Source organism: Patella vulgata, chromosome 3, assembly GCF_932274485.2.
Source record: "Patella vulgata chromosome 3, xgPatVulg1.2, whole genome shotgun sequence".
NCBI lineage: Eukaryota > Metazoa > Mollusca > Gastropoda > Patellidae > Patella > Patella vulgata.
In genome coordinates this window covers 6,021,089-6,039,455 of record NC_065881.2, presented here as the reverse complement: position 1 = coordinate 6,039,455, position 18,367 = coordinate 6,021,089, and the positions used below count along the sequence as shown (strand labels likewise).

Here is an 18,367-nt window from a genome sequence, read left to right as displayed (position 1 = left end):
CATGAAATGGTGTCATATTGTCACTCGAGGACAGTAAAACTAATTCTTCTTGTTTAGAAACTAGAAAACACTTATAAAATCGCATTAAAATCTACTCTATGTACAATTGGATGTAAGACAATTCACGGATAAAAAAAGAAATGGGGTTTAACGTCCTACTGTTCTGCTCTGACTGGGCTAATGAAGACGGGCATATGCCATACAGTGTGCTATCAGGGAAATTTTGCCTGGGCAGTGGCACTATGGGCTACTCTTATATCGAATTCCAACTTCCAAGGGATCTTTTACGTGCACGTCAATGTGTACATGGGACCTTGATTTTTGTCCCATCCTAACGACTAGACAGCTGTCCTTGTCAGGCCCTCCGTCCTGCACCACTGACAAGGGGAACCACGTCAAAAATTCCTGATGAACTTTCTCAGCCAATGCAGGGATCAAACACCCGACTTCCAGGCTAGCGAGCCAGCGTCTTACCCACTTAGCCACCGTGGCTCTAAAGGCTGTTGAAAGCCACTGACAGAATGTAATCGTGTGAAAAGTATTGCACCTTTTCCTATAGATATCCATTTTGTTCTTTATTAAATTTCTCAAATGCCAAAACCAGTTTTGTACGAAAAATGTTTTTTTGAAACTGACGTAAATCAGTGGTGACATTTTATACTTCTTTAAACGAGTTAATTTTATTTTAGTGTATTGTAAACTTCATTTCCAAGACAACGCACGCTTGAACAAGTTAAACGAGTCTGCAAAGGTAAATGTTACACCTCCAATCCTAGCTAAAAAAAAAAGAAATCCGATAGACCGATGTTTCTAGAAAGTAGTGTTAGGTTTAGTATGGGTGAAATTTAAACTAAACAAAGAATTATCTCTTTGTCGTTTGATTGGTGATAAAATAATTTCGATTTAAAATATATCGGACGTATTCATATTATTGTTCAAATTAGGACAAATTGAGCAATTCATTGCTGATGATATCCGATAATTGCATGTCCACGGGAGACAGGTCTGTTTTGAATATAATATAAATTCAATTACGATTATTTTCCTAGAGAAATTCACCAGAGTTTACATGTCAAGTTGTGTCGAGTGTCATTAAGGAGACAAGGATGTTTCACTTGATCTCCATGGACTACTTCATTTCGATAGATGCAGATACCCTGTGAATTACAGGGCCCTTGAGATGAAAAACATGTGCTGGAGCGAGACCCCTTACCCCTCCCCCCTCCTTTCCAACAGGGGTATTTTGATTAAGCAAACTGCAATAAAGCGAAAACTTTTGTACATACTTATATAAGCTTCAAAGGAACAATAAAAACTTCATGCATAATTTCCCATTTCAATTTTGAACTTTGATATGTATGGGCCCCATAGACTCTCGTGAGGTCTGGTGAATTTTACCAGCTCAGCACCCTAAACAAGCCAGAGCCACCAACAAATGTTGGGTAAAATCTGTTGTAACCTCCTCGTGGGTTTTCGCCGGGTCCTCCGGTTTCCTCCCACTGCTAAAGACCCCTACGCGCAAGCGAATTATTGAAATAAAATTGAACCATATGTTAGTCCCGAAATGACCTAGTTTGTGTCGAGTGGACAGTGGACAGTGGACGTTAAACCCCATTTCTCTCTCTCTCTCTCTCTCTCTCTGTTGTAACCTTCTTAATTCTATTGGATTCCAGAGGAGGAAGTTTGCCACTGTTAATACTTTTGTTTTCTTAATTAATTATTCGATTCCCGGCTAGTACCTGACAAGGAGCCGGGTCGCCTCTCTCTCTCTCTCTCTCTCTCTCTATCTCTCTCTCTCTCTCAAATCAGCGGCTTTAAACTAAGTAACCCAAAGAAGAAGAATTTTGAAATTATACATCTTTTTCTAAAAGCAAAACATAAAATTACATCGATATACAGTGATATTCATACTAATTATCGTACATGTATGACCTATTACTAATGATATTCATTCCATCCCAAGATCTGACATTTTGTTAAGTTCTTGATCAGGATTAGTTTATGCGATACAATAAGTCATTGAACAGATTTCTAGAAAATTTATATCCGACCCCAGGTGTAGGTCAACGCGTTTTATTATTGTTAATAATCTCTGTATCAGCTTTTCCTGGATTTAAAATAAACCTATTCATTAACTTCCAAATGGCACAAAGGCAACTTAGCATTAAATATAATTAAGTGGTAATTCGTTCAAATGCCAAGTACTGTACATTTCATTTACTGAAAGGGGGGTTGGATGGTCAAAGTGGATCAATTTGATTTTTAGAATGCGATACAGCATCGAATCGGGGATCAAATAAACAGAATTGAGCTGACTGAGTGGCTAGATGATATCAGAAAAAAACATCGAAATGGAATTGATAAACGAAAAAAAAAATCGTTATCCATTCTCGAGAGATGAGATTTTGACAGATTATTTATCATCGCTGTTGGTTAAATGACATTTCTATTAAAACGACTAAGAGGACCTGACACTAAAACCAATATTACCAAGCCTAGAAAACAACGAAAACATTGGATGGAGAATTTCCCTCGACAGTAAATACAGATTCGTTTGTTTTCCGTCAAAGTAAAAACAGTGTTAAGCCAGTCTAACAAAATCAATCATTGGGCCCAATATTCAAATTTGCTTTGGGATTGTCTTGAAAGAAAATTGTCGAGAAAGTAGCAAAGGCAAATCTTAAGGGGGATTCATTGAAACCAAAAAGGTGTATGATGTAATGAAAATGTAGCTTAAACGGTAACCCGTCTGGTTAGCAAATACAAATCCTTGATGGGTAAACTTGAGCGATTGTTTGTAAACACGAGAAAAACAACCAAGACTCTTTGAAGCGCGCCAATTGTTAAACCTCTCTCGTCCGGTTACTCACTGACAAATATCTTACTATTTCGCGCTTTTATCTCGCTCTTCTTCAACATTTGATGTAATTTATTTAGAGGTTAGATTTGTTGTATTGCTATTGTCGGGGTACTCGATTGAACGTTCCAGAGTTGAATTCTCTCAATCCCCAAAAAAGTGACAATCGAGTGAAAAGGGCTATTTCGGGCTACAACGCAATTGTCGACTGAATAAGAAAATATCCCAACCAACCATGCAACCGAAACATATTTGTTGTGTTTATACGTCACGATTCTACTCACACTACCTCCGTTGTCAGGACTGATTGAACTGTGACAGGACTGAATTCCGCGTCACTTTATTGAATTCTGTCAATTCTGGACTGAGAATAGAGCATCCCATCTATGCTGTGTCCCGGGTTCGAATCGGGTCGGGTCGATAAGAATCTCTAAGAGGTGGCCACCAGGGCTGCCAAGATCCTTTTTATGTGCCGGAGCAATACAACTTTGGGGCCCGCTCACACACCTGTGCAAGGACTATGCAAAACATATGGTTTCAAACTTTGCTCCTGCATCGTCAGAGTACAGCAACGGGGGTTTGATTGGTTGCTCTGTGGCATGAGTCATACGTTAGGTCAGTGCTTATGTGGAGACTTAACCTCTCACCCAAGTTCTTAAACCTAACGCTCACCCCACAATCTTGTTAACAATGATGTGCCCTAACCATATTTAGATCTCGGGACCTATAAAAACATCTGCAGTAGGCCTTAACATTTAGACTTTACCTGGTAACATCGATATCCCGACGCACTTCCTGTGTATTGCACGCGTAACCATAGTAACATAAACAAATCACCATATGTTCGTCTCTAAATGACTGAAGTATTGCGTTAAACAGCAATAAAGCCCCATTCAACTCCAATTGTTAAAGTAGCTAAGTCTCTAACTCAATAGCATCCAAAGTCTTACACGTTGAAAATACGAATTATTTGTCAATTTAATCAACATTGGTGTTGTGATCTTACAGGGAAAATATGGGCTTCTGATATCCAATATTCTAGACAAAATAAACGTTTTACCATTGGTACACGAATCGTGTACCATAGTGCGTTTTAGCCTCATTTGCAACAAGTGACCAGAGGCTAGACATATTCAACTGGAGAGCCTGCTCAATAGACTGGAATAACCAGAAATTGCTATAGGGTTGAGACACATTGAATGTAAATCAGTTTATATACAATCTGATTACATTATTATATGCTTTGCGACCCATTTGGGTCAATTTCTAGGTCCCAAATATTAGCGATTTAGCTCCTTTAAACAATTGCATAATTTGTTTGGAGGTGAGATTTATTCTATTATCATATTCGAGGCTGTAAACTGTATAGCCTTCTAACCTTACAATTCAATATTGAAATAGAAAGATTGGACTAGGGAAATGTTTTACGACTCCCCGTAGAACCATTAATATTCATGCCTTCTCAAAATGAAAGGAATTCTCAAAGGGTTGATAAATTTACATGTCAAAGTTACAGCCAGCAAAATGTATAGCTAATGACGTGTGTAACATTCTCAGTGAAGTAAGCACGAATAACGGTTCACGTTTTTCAAATTGTTTCCGCACAAGAACAGACAGTTTGTCATTTATTTTTTTTTAAAAATATATGGATAAAACTCGACTCGAATGTCATTTATAAATGTCAGTGAGTACTGTTACAACAGTTGGGGATTTCCGATTGCCCTCTGAACATTGAATTCTCTGCTTGTACCTTTTTGTACTAGGAGGGTTTGATGGCTGAATAGTTAGCCTGTCATTGAGTCAACTGGCGGGGTTCTGATTGCCAATTTATACTTGACAAGGAGTAGAGTCGCCTGTCCAACCTCGCGGGTTTTCTCCCGGTCCTTCGGTTTCCTCCTACTGCTAAAGACCCCTACGCGCAAGCGAATTATTGAAATAAAATTAAACCATATGTAAGTCCCGAAACGACATAATTTGTGTCGAGTGGACGACTGAACAAGAAATCACATTTAATGTCCTGAATCGTCTTCTTTGAATTATTCTGGGGTGTCAATTACACCAGAGCTGTCCCGAGGCTGAAATATGGTGAATAAGGGTAGCACGGATCGGGGAGCAACATAGACTTCCGGTTTCGAGGTTATACTACTTTCAACCCGTGCAGCGCCAGATCGTTCGCTAGTTTATTATAAAGCTGTAGATCATCGTTTTGGACAATATCTAACACTTCACTACTTAGAAGGAGTAGGGTCGCCTGTCCAACCTCATGGGTTTTCTTCGGGTCCTCCGGTTTCCTCCCACTGCTAAAGACCCCTACGCGCAAGTGAATTATGTAAATAAAATTAAACCATATGTTAGTCCCGAAATGACCTAGTTTGTGTCGAGTGGACGTTAAACCCCATTTCTCTCTCTCTCTCGACAGCCTACAATAATAAACGAACCATTAGTTTTATCTTTGAGATCTGGATCACATCTTATTCAATGTGACTATGCAATTTTAATGCGTGGTTTCGAATCCCCGGTTGAACATGGCAAGGAGTAGGGTCGCCTGTCCAACCTCGTGGGTTTTCTCCGGGTCCTCCGGTTTCCTCCCACTGCTAAAGACTCCTACGTGCAAGCGAATTATTGAAATAAAATTAAACCTTATGTTAGTCCCGAAATGACCTAGTTTGTGTTGAGTGGACGTTAAACCCCATTTCTCTCTCTCTCTCACTACTTAGACGTACATCATGTTAAACTTTAAGATACATGCAAGAGCTAAATCTGCCTATTGCAGGTCTTTCTTTAGGCCTGAAATGTTATCTAAATTACTCATTAGACATTAATTGACTTATCCAGACCATAATCAACTATCAATGCCATCTTCTGTGTCTGATTTTCATTGGATTCGAATCTGATGTGTTGTCCAATACTCCTTGATGATTAAACGCAAAAATGAATAATCGAGACTTTGTTAATTATCATGAAAGTGATAGCAATGACAATCGAGGCTACAAAGATTTTATAAAAAGGTTTTCTTGGCTTAGAGTGAAGCAATTTGACTGAAATTTTCGGCATATCCCCTTTACATTATCTAGTTTTTAACTATTATAGCGAGAACTGTCAGCTCTTAATCTAATCTCCCATTATTATCTAGTTTTTAACTATTATAGCGAGAACTGTCAGCTCTTAATCTAATCTCCCATTATTATCTAGTTTTTAACTATTATAGTGAGAACTGTCAGCTCTTAATCTAATCTCCCATTATTATCTAGTTTTTAACTATTATAGTGAGAACTGTCAGCTCTTAATCTAATCTCCCATTATTATCTAGTTTTTAACTATTATAGTGAGAACTGTCAGCTCTTAATCTAATCTCCCATTATTATCTAGTTTTTAACTATTATAGTGAGAACTGTCAGCTCTTAATCTAATCTCCCATTATTATCTAGTTTTTAACTATTATAGCGAGAACTACCAGCTCTTAATCTAATCTCCCATTATTATCTAGTTTTTAACTATTATAGCGAGAACTGTCAGCTCTTAATCTAATCTCACATTATTATCTAGTTTTTAACTATTTTAGTGAAAAGTGTCTGCGCTTTATCTAATCTCCCATAATGTATCTTTAATGTAGTTGTTCATTTTTAGTTCAGTTGGTGAATGGTAAACCCACTTTCATTTCCTTTCTTTAAGATGCATGCTATATATGACCTGACACTATGGTCGAACTATGTGAATAGCATATGCTAATTGATGTTGTAGGGTTGTCGAGTATAAAAGTTTGTTTTAGCCACAGCAATTAATGAGTAAAAGAGTGGGACTATAACTCACAGTTAGCATGTAAATAATACGTCTTTGTTAACACCATCCTCTAAGTAGCTGATAATACACACTATTTTATACTCAACACGTTCTACAATTACCACCTTATATTTATCTCCAACCTTAAACCCCATTTCATTATTTCTTTATATTTACCCTTTTTGTACTAGGAAGGTTGGATGGCTGAATGGTTACCGTGTGCATGCTGTATCATAAAGTCTGTCATTGAGTCAACTGAGTCGATTTCCCGGTTGTACGTGACAAGAAGTAGGGTCGCCTGTCCATACTTGTGGGTTTTCTCCGGGTCCTTTGGGGCCGCTTACACACCTGTGCAAGGACTATGCAAAACATATGGTTTCAAACTTTGCTCCTGCATCGTCAGAGTACAGCAACGGGGGTTTGATTGGTTGCTCTGTGGCACGAGTCGTACGTTAGGTCAGTGCTTATGTGGAGACTTAACCTCTCCCCCAAATTCTTAAACCTAACGCTCACCCCACAATCTTGTTAACAATGATGTGCCCTAACCGTATTTAGATCTCGGGCACTATAACATTTAGACTTTACCCGGTAACACCGCTATCCCAACGCACTTCCTGTGTATTGCACGCGTAACCATAGTAACATAAACAAATCACCATATGTTCGTCTCTAAATGACTGAAGTATTGCGTTAAACAGCAATAAAGCCCCATTCAACTCCAATTGTTAAAGTAGCTAAGTCTCTAACTCAATATCATCCAAAGTCTTCGACATTGAAAATACGAATTATTTGTCAATTTAATCAACATTCATGTTGTGATCTTACAGAGAAAAGGCAGGCTTCTGATATCCAATATTTAAGACAAAATAAACATTTTACCATTGGTACACGAATCGTGTACCATAGTGCGTTTTAGCCTCATTTGCAACAAGTGACCAGAAAGAACGAGGCTAGACATATTCAACTGGAGAGCCTGCTCAATAGACTGGAATAACCAGAAATTGCTATAGGGTTGAGAAACATGCCGTATTTCGCTGGGCATAACTGATTTGAAATTAGAGTCAAAACGGAAACAATTGAATGTAAATCAGTTTATATACAATCAGATTACATTATTATATGCTTTGCGACCCATTTGGGTCAATTTCTAGGTCCCAAATGTTAGCGATTTAGCTCCTTTAAACAATTGCATAATTTGTTTGGAGGCGAGATTTATTCTATTATCATATTCGAGGCTGTAAACTGTATAGCCTTCTAACCTTACAATTCAATACTGAAATAGAAAGATTGGACTAGGGAAATGTTTTACGACTCCCTGTAGAACCATTAATATTCATGCCTTCTCAAAATGAAAGGAATTCTCAAAGGGTTGATAAATTTACACGTCAAAGTTACAGCCAGCAAAATGTATAGCTAATGACGTGTGTAACATTCTCAGTGAAGTGAGCACGAATAACGGTTCACATTTTTTCAAATTGTTTCCGCACAAGAACAGACAGTTTGTCATTTGTTTTTTTTCAAAATATATGGATAAAACTCGACTCGAATGTTATTTAAAAAAAATGTCAGTGTGTACTGTTACAACAGTTGGGGATTTCCGATTGCCATCTGAACACTGAATTCTCCGGGTGTACCTTTTTGTACTAGGAGGGTTTGATGGCTGAATGGTTAGCGTGTGCGCGCTGTATCATAAGGCCTGTCATTGAGTCAACTGGCGGGGTTCCGATTGCCCATTTGTACTTGACAAGGAGTAGAGTCGCCTGTCCAACCCGGAAAAAACCCACGAGATTGGACAGGCGACCCTACTCCTTGTCACGTACAACCAGGGATTCGAAACCACGCCAGTTGACTCAATGACAGGCTTTATGATACAGCACACACGTGCTAACCATTCGGCCATCCAACCCAAACAGATCGGGGAGCAACATAGACTTCCGGTTTCGGGATTATACTACTTTCAATCCGTGCAGCTCCGGATCGTCCGCTAGTTTATTATAAAGCTGTAGATCATCGTTTTGGACAATATCTAACACTTCACTACTTAGACATACATTATGTCAAACTTAAAGATACATGCAAGAGCTAAATCTGCCTATTGCAGGTCTTTCTTTAGGTTTGAAATGTTATCTAAATTATTGATTAGACATTAATTGACTTATCCAGACCATAATCAACTATCAATGCCATCTTTTGTGTCTGATTTTCATTGGATTTGAATCCGATCTGTCGTTCAATACCCCTTGATGAATAATGAATAATCGAGACTTTGTTCATTATCATGAAAGTGATAGCAATGACAATCGAGGCTACAAAGATTTTATAAAAAGGTTTTCTTGGCTTAGAGTGAAGCAATTTGATTTAATTTTCGGCATATCCCCTTTACATTATCTAGTTTTTAACTATTATAGCGAGAACTGTCAGCTCTTAATCTAATCTCCCATTATTATCTAGTTTTTAACTATTATAGTGAGAACTGTCAGCTCTTAATCTAATCTCCCATTATTATCTAGTTTTTAACTATTATAGCGAGAACTGTCAGCTCTTAATCTAATCTCCCATTATTATCTAGTTTTTAACTATTATAGCGAGAACTGTCAGCTCTTAATCTAATCTCCCATTATTATCTAGTTTTTAACTATTATAGTGAGAAGTGTCAGCTCTTTATCTAATCTCCCATAATGTATCTTTAATGTAGTTGTTCATTTTTAGTTCAGTTGGTGAATGGTAAACCCACTTTCATTTCCTTTCTTTAAGATGCATGCTATATATGACCTGACACTATGGTCGAACTATGTGAATAGCATATGCTCCTTGATGTTGTAGGGTTGTCGAGTATAAAAGTTTGTTTTAGCCACGGCAATTAATGAGTAAAAAAGGAGGACTATAACTCACAGTTAGCATGTAAATAATACGTCTTTGTTAACACCATCCTCTAAGTAGCTGATAATACACACTATTTTATACTCAGCATGTTCTACAATTACCACCTTATATTTATCTCCAACCTTAAACCCCATTTCATTATTTCTTTATATTTACCCTTTTTGTACTAGGAAGGTTGGATGGCTGAATGGTTACCGTGTGCATGCTGTATCATAAAGTCTGTCATTGAGTCAACTGAGTCGATTTCCCGGTTGTACGTGACAAGAAGTAGGATCGCCTGTCCATACTTGTGGGTTTTCTCCGGGTCCTCCGGTTTCCTCCCACTGCTAAAGACCCCCTACGTGCAAGCTAATTATTGAAAAAAAAATTAAACCATATGTTAGTCCCGAAATGATCTAGTTTGTGTCGAGTGGAAGTTAAACTCCATTTCTCCTTCTCTTTTTGTACTAAAACTAACAAGAACATTTGTTACCAGCACCTACTAAAATACAGATTTACTAAAACTGAGAAATAACTAAAACTACAAATATATGATAGTTTTCAATAATAAATCAATCTTTTTGGACGATTATTGTTTTGAAATTTTAATGAGATTCTATGATATAATGTTATACACTGAAGTTTTTATTGATTTTTAAAAAAAAAACTTTAAAAAAAACCTCCTCAATTGAGACAAGACAATCTATTGGCTAACCTTACACCTACTAAAATACAGGTTTGGTGTGCACGTAAAAGATCCCTGACAGTTGGAATTCGTAGGTCGTGGAGCAGCTGTCTGGACAATATTTCCCTCATAGTACACTGTATGGCGCATGCCCGTCTTCATTAGGACGTGTTCATCCAGATTTTCCGGCGTGGTTCTCCCTTGTCAGTGATGCAGGACGGAGGGGCTGACAAGGACAGTTGTCTAGTCGTTCGGATGGGACGAAAAACCGAGGTCCCGTGTACACATTGGCGTGCACGTAAAAGATCCCTTGACAGTTGGAATTCGATATAAGAGTAGGCCGTAGTGCCGCTGTCCGGGCAAAATTTCCCTCATAGCACACTGTATGGCGTATGCCCGTCTTCATTAGCCCAGTTCGGAGCAAAATAGTAGGACGTTAAACCCCATTTCATTTCATTTCATTTCATTTCATTTCATTAGGACGTTAAACTTCATTCGATTTCATTTCATATAAAAATGTAATTGATTTGGATATATATTTTAAAAATATGTGCTATACGATCGACAAACCCTGAACTGTCACGAGTCAGACCTATATGTATGAATTTCCAACCTACGTGCACAATTGTATTGACAATTCTCTTGCTTCTCAGGTCATTACTGGCAATATTACCACATATATAATCTTTAAATCACATGCCCAAATATTTGTCTTATCTTGATATATATTTACCATACAAACAGAACAGGAATAACTTCTATTTAAACAATCCCATTCGCTTGCTAAAAGGTATGTATGCAATTATACGAATTACTCGACATATTGCAATATATAATTGAATGTACGATATATGCACGTCAAACGTAATATCCGGTGTCACATAAATACTAATATTAAGATAATTATCGTCGTTATTTGGCCGCATGCCCTGGCGGAAACAAAACTTTTTTTTTTTTTTTTACGAAATCGGAACCATTATTACTTTAGTGAAATAACAGTCATGCATAAAATATGCTAATAAAAATGTAACCACAATTACTGCTCTAAAAAAACCTATCCAAAACGCAGGTGTGATATAAAATGTAATTTCTGAAATAAAATTTATCTTTCTCTCTGATTTTACATGAATCATGGTGAAATGTGAGTAGTCTTGTTTCTGAAATAAATCTATCTTCAAAGGATCTCGAATTTCTTCGCTAAATTTACTTGCATAATGGCGACATGATCAAATTTCACTGATTTAATCCTATAAATTCTTAAATTACAGTTAATAAATACGCAGTTACACTATGTGTTGTTAGGTAATTGTTCTGCAATAACATGGCAAGGAGTGGGGTCGCCTGTCCAACTTCGTGGGTTTTCTCAGGGTCCTCCGGTTTCCACCCACTGCTAAAAAAAATACCCCTACGCGCAAGAGAATTATTGAAATAAAATTGAACCATACACGTTAGTCCCGAAATGACCTAGTTTGTGTCGAACAAATAGACGTTAAACTAAGGCTCTCTAAGGCTCTCGTGGATTTTACAAGTTATATTTGATGTGTCTAGTTTCATAGTAAATGCAGCGTGACTGCACCACACAAAATTTACACAAAAACAAATACACGGACAGGACATCATACTCAGGAAAACACAAACATACAGACAATTCAAAAAAAAGTGAATGGATCCGGGGGGCTAGCCGTAAGCGTCCACTGCGCTGTACAGTCCCGGGTCTGTAGTGACACAGACTTCACACAAATTTGAAAACAATTAGGAATACAGAAATGAAATGAAATGGGGTTTAACGTCCTACTGTTTTGCTCCGAACTGGGCTAATGAAGACGGGCATACGCCATACAGTGTGCTATGAGGGTAATTTTGCCCGGACAGCGGCACTACGGCCTACTCTTATATCGAATTCCAACTGTCAAGGGATCTTTTACGTGCACGCCAATGTGTACACGGGACCTCGGTTTTTCGTGTCATCCGAATGACTAGACAGCTGTCCTTGTCAGGCCCTCCGTCCTGCATCACTGACAAGGGGGAACCACGCCGGAAAATCTGGATGAACTTTCTCGGCCAATGCAGGGATCGAACACCCGACCTCCAGGCTAGCGAGCCAGCGCCTTACCCACTTAGCCACCGTGATCCCCAATTAGGAATACAACCCAAAGAACCCATTGTGCAATGCCAGCATGAGTTCTGAGATGAGTCCATGATAGTTCTAATTCTTGTTTGCATTGTCTACAAATAGAAATATAAATCAATGATAATCTCCTCTCTCCCCTCTCTCTCTGTCTCTCTCTCTGTCTCTCTCTCTCTCTCTGTGTCTCTGTCTCTCTCTCTCGCCTCTCTCTCTCTCTCTCTCTCGCTCTCCTGTAATAGTTAATGGGGTACTCAACTCTTCTTTCCTTCATCACTTATTCATTGGATGTGTAACAAATGATAGATTAATGGTTTACACAATATATTCTAAGGAATGTTTTATGTGTTAATATTTAACTGTTGTTTGTAACATTGTTACTAAAATATCAACCGTAATAATCTAACATACAACGGTTGGGATTCAATCGGATTAAAAGGAGGCCCATCAAAATATTTCTTCGAAAATTATTGGTGTGGCCAATCTGATTAAAATACCGATCTATATTTCGTTTCGTTTTTTTTTTATATACTTTCGATGGTTCGATCCCTGCATTGGCTGAGAAAGTTCATCCCGATTTTCTGACGTGGTTTCCCCTTGTCAGTGGTGCAGGACAGAGGGCCTGACAAGGACAGCTGTCTAGTCATTCCGATGGGACGAAAAACCAAGGTCCCGTGTACACATTGGCGTGCACGTAAAAGATCCCTTGACAGTTGGATTTTGATACAAGAGTAGGCCGTAGCGCCGCTGCCCGTCTTCATTAGCCCAGGTTAGGAGTAGAACAGTAAGACGTTAAACCCCCATTTCATTTCATTTCACATGTAGGTCATGATCATATGAAGTCAGACATTTGATTAACCAATCAGCGTTGATGTTTCTAGTGGGTTACCCACAGTTCCGTCCAACTTCCGCCGAGAACTGGCCGTAACAGACAGTTTCATTGGCTAATCCAATTGTGGTGTAGCAGGCTGGTTTTGACCATTTGTACAGTGGATACTGAATGTTGACACATTTTCATTTCATTAAATCCTTGTAAATACTGAACGTCAACTGACCCATTTTAAGATACATGCAACTGTCACTGTAACCTTGGTATCATTTAATCTTGTGTATTTAGCACTAATTTCTTTCACTTTCATTCAATATCAAATTTTTGTTTAAAAATTCATAAAAATCATCTAATTTGTACTTGTCCAGTTTAAAGCTGGCCATTCAATTTTGATAATGAATGTCCAATTTATAAGTGTTTGATTTCTCAATCACTGTTAAAAAAATAAACAACCTAATTGATTATTGATCTATAATGATTAATTTTTGAACAGTGATCAAGAAATTAAACAGTTGTAAATTGGACACTCATTATCAAAATTAATCATTCAGCTTTAAAATTGAACATAGGTACATATTAGATGATTTTGGGTGATTCTAAATGATTTTTTACGAATTTTTAAACATAGATATGACATTAAGAGAATATGAAAGAAATTAGTGCTAAATACACAAGATTAAATGATAGCTGCCTGGGTTACAGTGTTTTAGAAAGCTGACCCCGAGTTCACAAAGCATTCTCAGACTTAAGTTAAGAATTTACTCAACTTTCAATCACTGATAATGAGAAATATCTATGATCCAGAAACACAAAACTTTACACATAGTTTTTTATTGATGTATTTGATACATTAAAACAACAAAAGTTTTATAAAGGGCTATATTTGAGTTACAATAAGGCAAGCAACTTTGAGTAAATTCGTAACTTAAGTCTGAGAATGCTTTGTGAACTCTGGGCCAGTATATTCCTTAGAACAGTAGGACGTTAAACCCCATTTCATTTCAAAAATTCCTCAAATGACGATCAGAGCAGTGGAAAATTAAAATGACGGACAGCAACTTTAACAATATGTGAACCTAATTCCTCAAATGACGATCAGAGCAGTGAAAAATGAAAATAACGGACAGCAACTGTAACAAAATGTTCCGAAGCCATGCCACCACAAAGTATTTGCACCTAAGCCATACAGGAAATCAGTAATCCATATACGTGTATTTACTATTTAGACTACAGATATATTTATTATACTAACCACACGTTGGTGAATTATTCCAACAGATTGATAATAAATAAAGCACACCTTGGTGAATTATGTGGACAGATTGATAATAAATAAACCACACACTGTTAACTATCAATATTTTTATTAACCTTCCGGTTAGTTCCTCCATCAACCATCTGTTATCATCTATACACCGTGACAATCAATCAAAACACTAGTGCATGGCATATTAAATCAAATAACCTAAAGTTACAATTTCATATTTTCTGAGAAAGTCAAAACATAATTATTTCTATGTCTTTTGCTCAATAGGTTGTCAACTCACTATTATACGATCATAGGTATTATTCTCCCACTTAAAAATCCTTTGACCCTGGAAATAATAACACAATTACCTCCCTTGTTTTCTATTCTCCACCATGGAGTAGTTATCTTCAAACGTTGAAATTTGAAGATGAAAATGATATTTTTGCTAATTTCTCAACTGGCAATAGTGAATTATAGGATTAATAGGATTATTTTTTAACAAGGTAGGACTGTTTATAGATACCATCTATTTTAAGGCTTTATTTTAATAAATTTTAAAAATATAACTTAAAAATATGAAATTGCAACTTTTAACATCTAACAAAATACTAGTGCATGGAATATTAAATCAAATAACTAATCTAAAAGGTCATTATGGGAGATTAGATAACGAGTTGGCAGTTCTCACTATAATAGTCAAAAACTAGATAATGTAAAGGGAATTTGCTGAAAATTTCAGTCAAATTGATCCACTCTGAACCAAGATTTTAGCGCTTGAATTTAACTTAATGTTTAACAAAATACTAGTGCATGGCATATTAAATCAAATAACTTAACATCTAACAAAACTATCTGATAGAATTTTACTATTTAAAAACGTAGAACCTGAAATTGTGGGCTCAATTCGGTCGACTTTTTTACAACCCAACAAGTCAACAAAATACAATTATTTCGACTTGTCGCCTTAACAAGTCGAGAATATAGAATGGCCGCTAACAGCCACCATATGTAATCTGGTTTGATACTTATTATTTAAATATATACAGTGTAGCAGACAGTTCTTCTCAAAATTACACAATTTATATTCATCTAGAATAACTTGAGCACTATAAAAACTGTCATGTTTGTAGATATGATATATAGAAGGGATGTTTATAATAATCTCTACAATCACACATTGTAAGATTAATATGATAATAGGGTAATTTGTCTGGAGTCAGTCTTTTGAAAGTTAACATGATCACATTAATTACAAGATAGTTCAACAGATCTGGTCTTATAATAATAAAGGTCCGTTCATACTACATCCGTATCCGTATCTGTAAATATGTGCGTGGATAAGTACTGGTATACTTTAGTCATTTTTAGAGAAAGGGTTCAAATAGAATCTGGCACGTATCGCGCACAAAAACAACTGCGTCCGTTAAGCCGGATTGATTGCTCCCAGAGCGTATTTTTGTAAAGTGCGTCCGGCATTTCGGCTAGTGAGCCGAGCTTTAGCTAATCAGCGAGTACTTTGCCCTTATTACATCATCTCCCGAAATAGAAACTCAATCTCTGACGGACAATTCAGCCTTGAAAGCCGGACGTTTTCGCGTTTTCTATTTGAACGGCGGGTGCGGATACGGATGCGAATACGTTTATGAATACGGATGTAGTATGGACCGAGCTTTAGACAATAGGTCAAATGACTACCGATTTCTATTATCCCATTGAACTACTGTGTTCGGTTTCTTTGGCAGTTTGAATTCGATAGAAGAGTAGGCCACAGTGCCACTATCCGGGCAAAATTTCCCTCATAGCACACTGTATGACGTCTTCAGTAGCCCATTAGGAGCAGAACAGTAGGACGTTAAACCTCATTTCATTTCATTTCATTTGTGTTCTGTTTCTAAAATACAGTTCCAAACTTATCGCTTCATATAGCAATGCGTATTGCCTGGTGTTGTACACGAGGCCAGGCATGTTTATTCGTCAAGAACACTTCTAAAATGAAAGAGTTCACCTAACAAACTTCTTGTTACACTATTTTTGTGAACCATTTAAAAACAATAAAACTAACTTGTCAGTCTCAGTGTAAACTACATACATAATACGTGATGCTCCTTTCGACACCAAACATATCGGGGCCATTAACTAACCAGACACATAAATGAAGAACGGTGCGATAGCCAAATTTTAAGGGTAGTCAAGCGGATTACTTTCCTAGAAACTAATATGTAACACAAATTCGTCTAGCCATTGACGAAAATCGAATAACCAAGTCGATAACAACCGACAAAACTTCCTTAAGAATTTAATTAAGTAAATGAAATGAAATGAAATGGGGTTTAACGTCCTACTGTTCTGATCCTAAACTGGGCTAATGAAGACGGGCATACGCCATACAGTGTATACACGGGACCTCGGTTTTTCGTCTCATCCAAAGGACTAGACAGCTGTCCTTGTCAGGCCCTCTGTCCTGCATTACTGACAAGGGGGGAACCACGCCGGAAAATCTGGATGAACTTTCTCGGCCAATGCAGGGATCGAACACCCGACCTCCAGGCTAGCGAGCCAGCGTCTTACCCACTTAGCCACGTGATCCCCCTAATTTAATTAAGAAGTAAACGCTTTTACAGTTGACACAAAATATTCACTGTATTATTATGTCACTGTGCAATAAACATAGCATAATCCCTTCATCATGTATGAAGTTCATATAGGTAACCGTGCAATAAACATAGCATAATCCCTTCATCATGTATGAAGTTCATATAGGTAACCGTGCAATAAACATAGCATAATCCCTTCATCATGTATGAAGTTCATATAGGTAACCGTGCAATAAACATAGCATAATCCCTTCATCATGTATAAAGTTCATATAGGCGCACCCACTGTAATCCTAAAATAATTTAGATCTTAACTCAGCACACAAAGAACGTGTTGTTACTGCTAGAAATGAAAAAGTTGCGATTATTAAGTGTTTTGCTGTGTGGGTTGTAATAACAAACCAATAGGCTTATCATGTAATGCCAGATAATACAGGAGTGTTGGAGCATGCGTGTTGTATCAAAAGGTCTGTCTGTCATTGAATCAACTGGTGTGGTTTCAATTCCCGGGTTGTACGTGACAAGGAGTAGGGTCGCATGTCTGCCATTGAAAGACCCCTACGCGCAAGCGAATTATTGAAATAAAATTGAACCATACGAAACCTACTTTATGTCATGGATGTTAACCTCTCTCTCTCTCTCTCTCATTCGGAATGAAAGCTCATATCTTAACACCAAGATTTTGACAATTTAAGATACATATACAGGTGGCGTTGTCGGGAGCTGCGAAAGGAGATTCCGGGGGTAAAAAACCAATACAAAAGTTGAAACCTATTCAGATGACACCAACTTGTCGCCATTTCTTCAAAGTTCAGGATATAAAAAAAATGAAAAGAAAAACGTGTAGAACTAATGAGAATCACTCTGTCATTCCAAATAAGCCTGATTTAAACTCCTAGAATAACTTTACCATTAAAATGACACACAAAGTTTACGGTTGTGTTTGGCAGTAGCTCGCCTGATATATTTAAACTAAATGTATGACAAGAATTATGAATATATATGCAAATGAAGTTCGCTAATAATGCGTCAATCCCATGTCATTAAAACTATTATGCCTTGTCCCCACCATTATAGATTCAAAGGCCATTAGCGAAGTTTTGATGAACGAAAAGGACATTAAAGATGGGCTATGGATCATACACATCCCTCTTCAACGTACATTTATCTCTAAAAAGAAAATATCCCGTCGACAGCCAATTTTATTTGAACGAGCTATTCATTTGAAATGTCTTTTTAAAATGAAGTGTAGTCTACATTTTAGTGTGTTCATTGACCGTAAGATGACCGTTGCTTATATTTGTCCAAAAAAAAGAAAGGTATCAATTTACATGGTATAAGGTTTGGGGACCGCCTATAGAGCCAAATGTGTGTCGTTTCACACAA

The 18,367-nt window shown here is 37.3% G+C and overlaps 1 protein-coding gene and 1 long non-coding RNA gene across 3 annotated transcripts in view; one reads left to right on the top strand and one right to left on the bottom strand.

The window, feature by feature from the left end:
* Positions 1–18,367, bottom strand: part of LOC126815970 (uncharacterized) — a 66,139-nt gene that overhangs the window by 31,919 nt on the left and 15,853 nt on the right. The gene's annotated exons all lie outside the window — the stretch shown is intronic.
* Positions 1–18,367, top strand: part of LOC126815878 (uncharacterized) — a 31,487-nt gene that overhangs the window by 5,397 nt on the left and 7,723 nt on the right. The window lies entirely within an intron of this gene.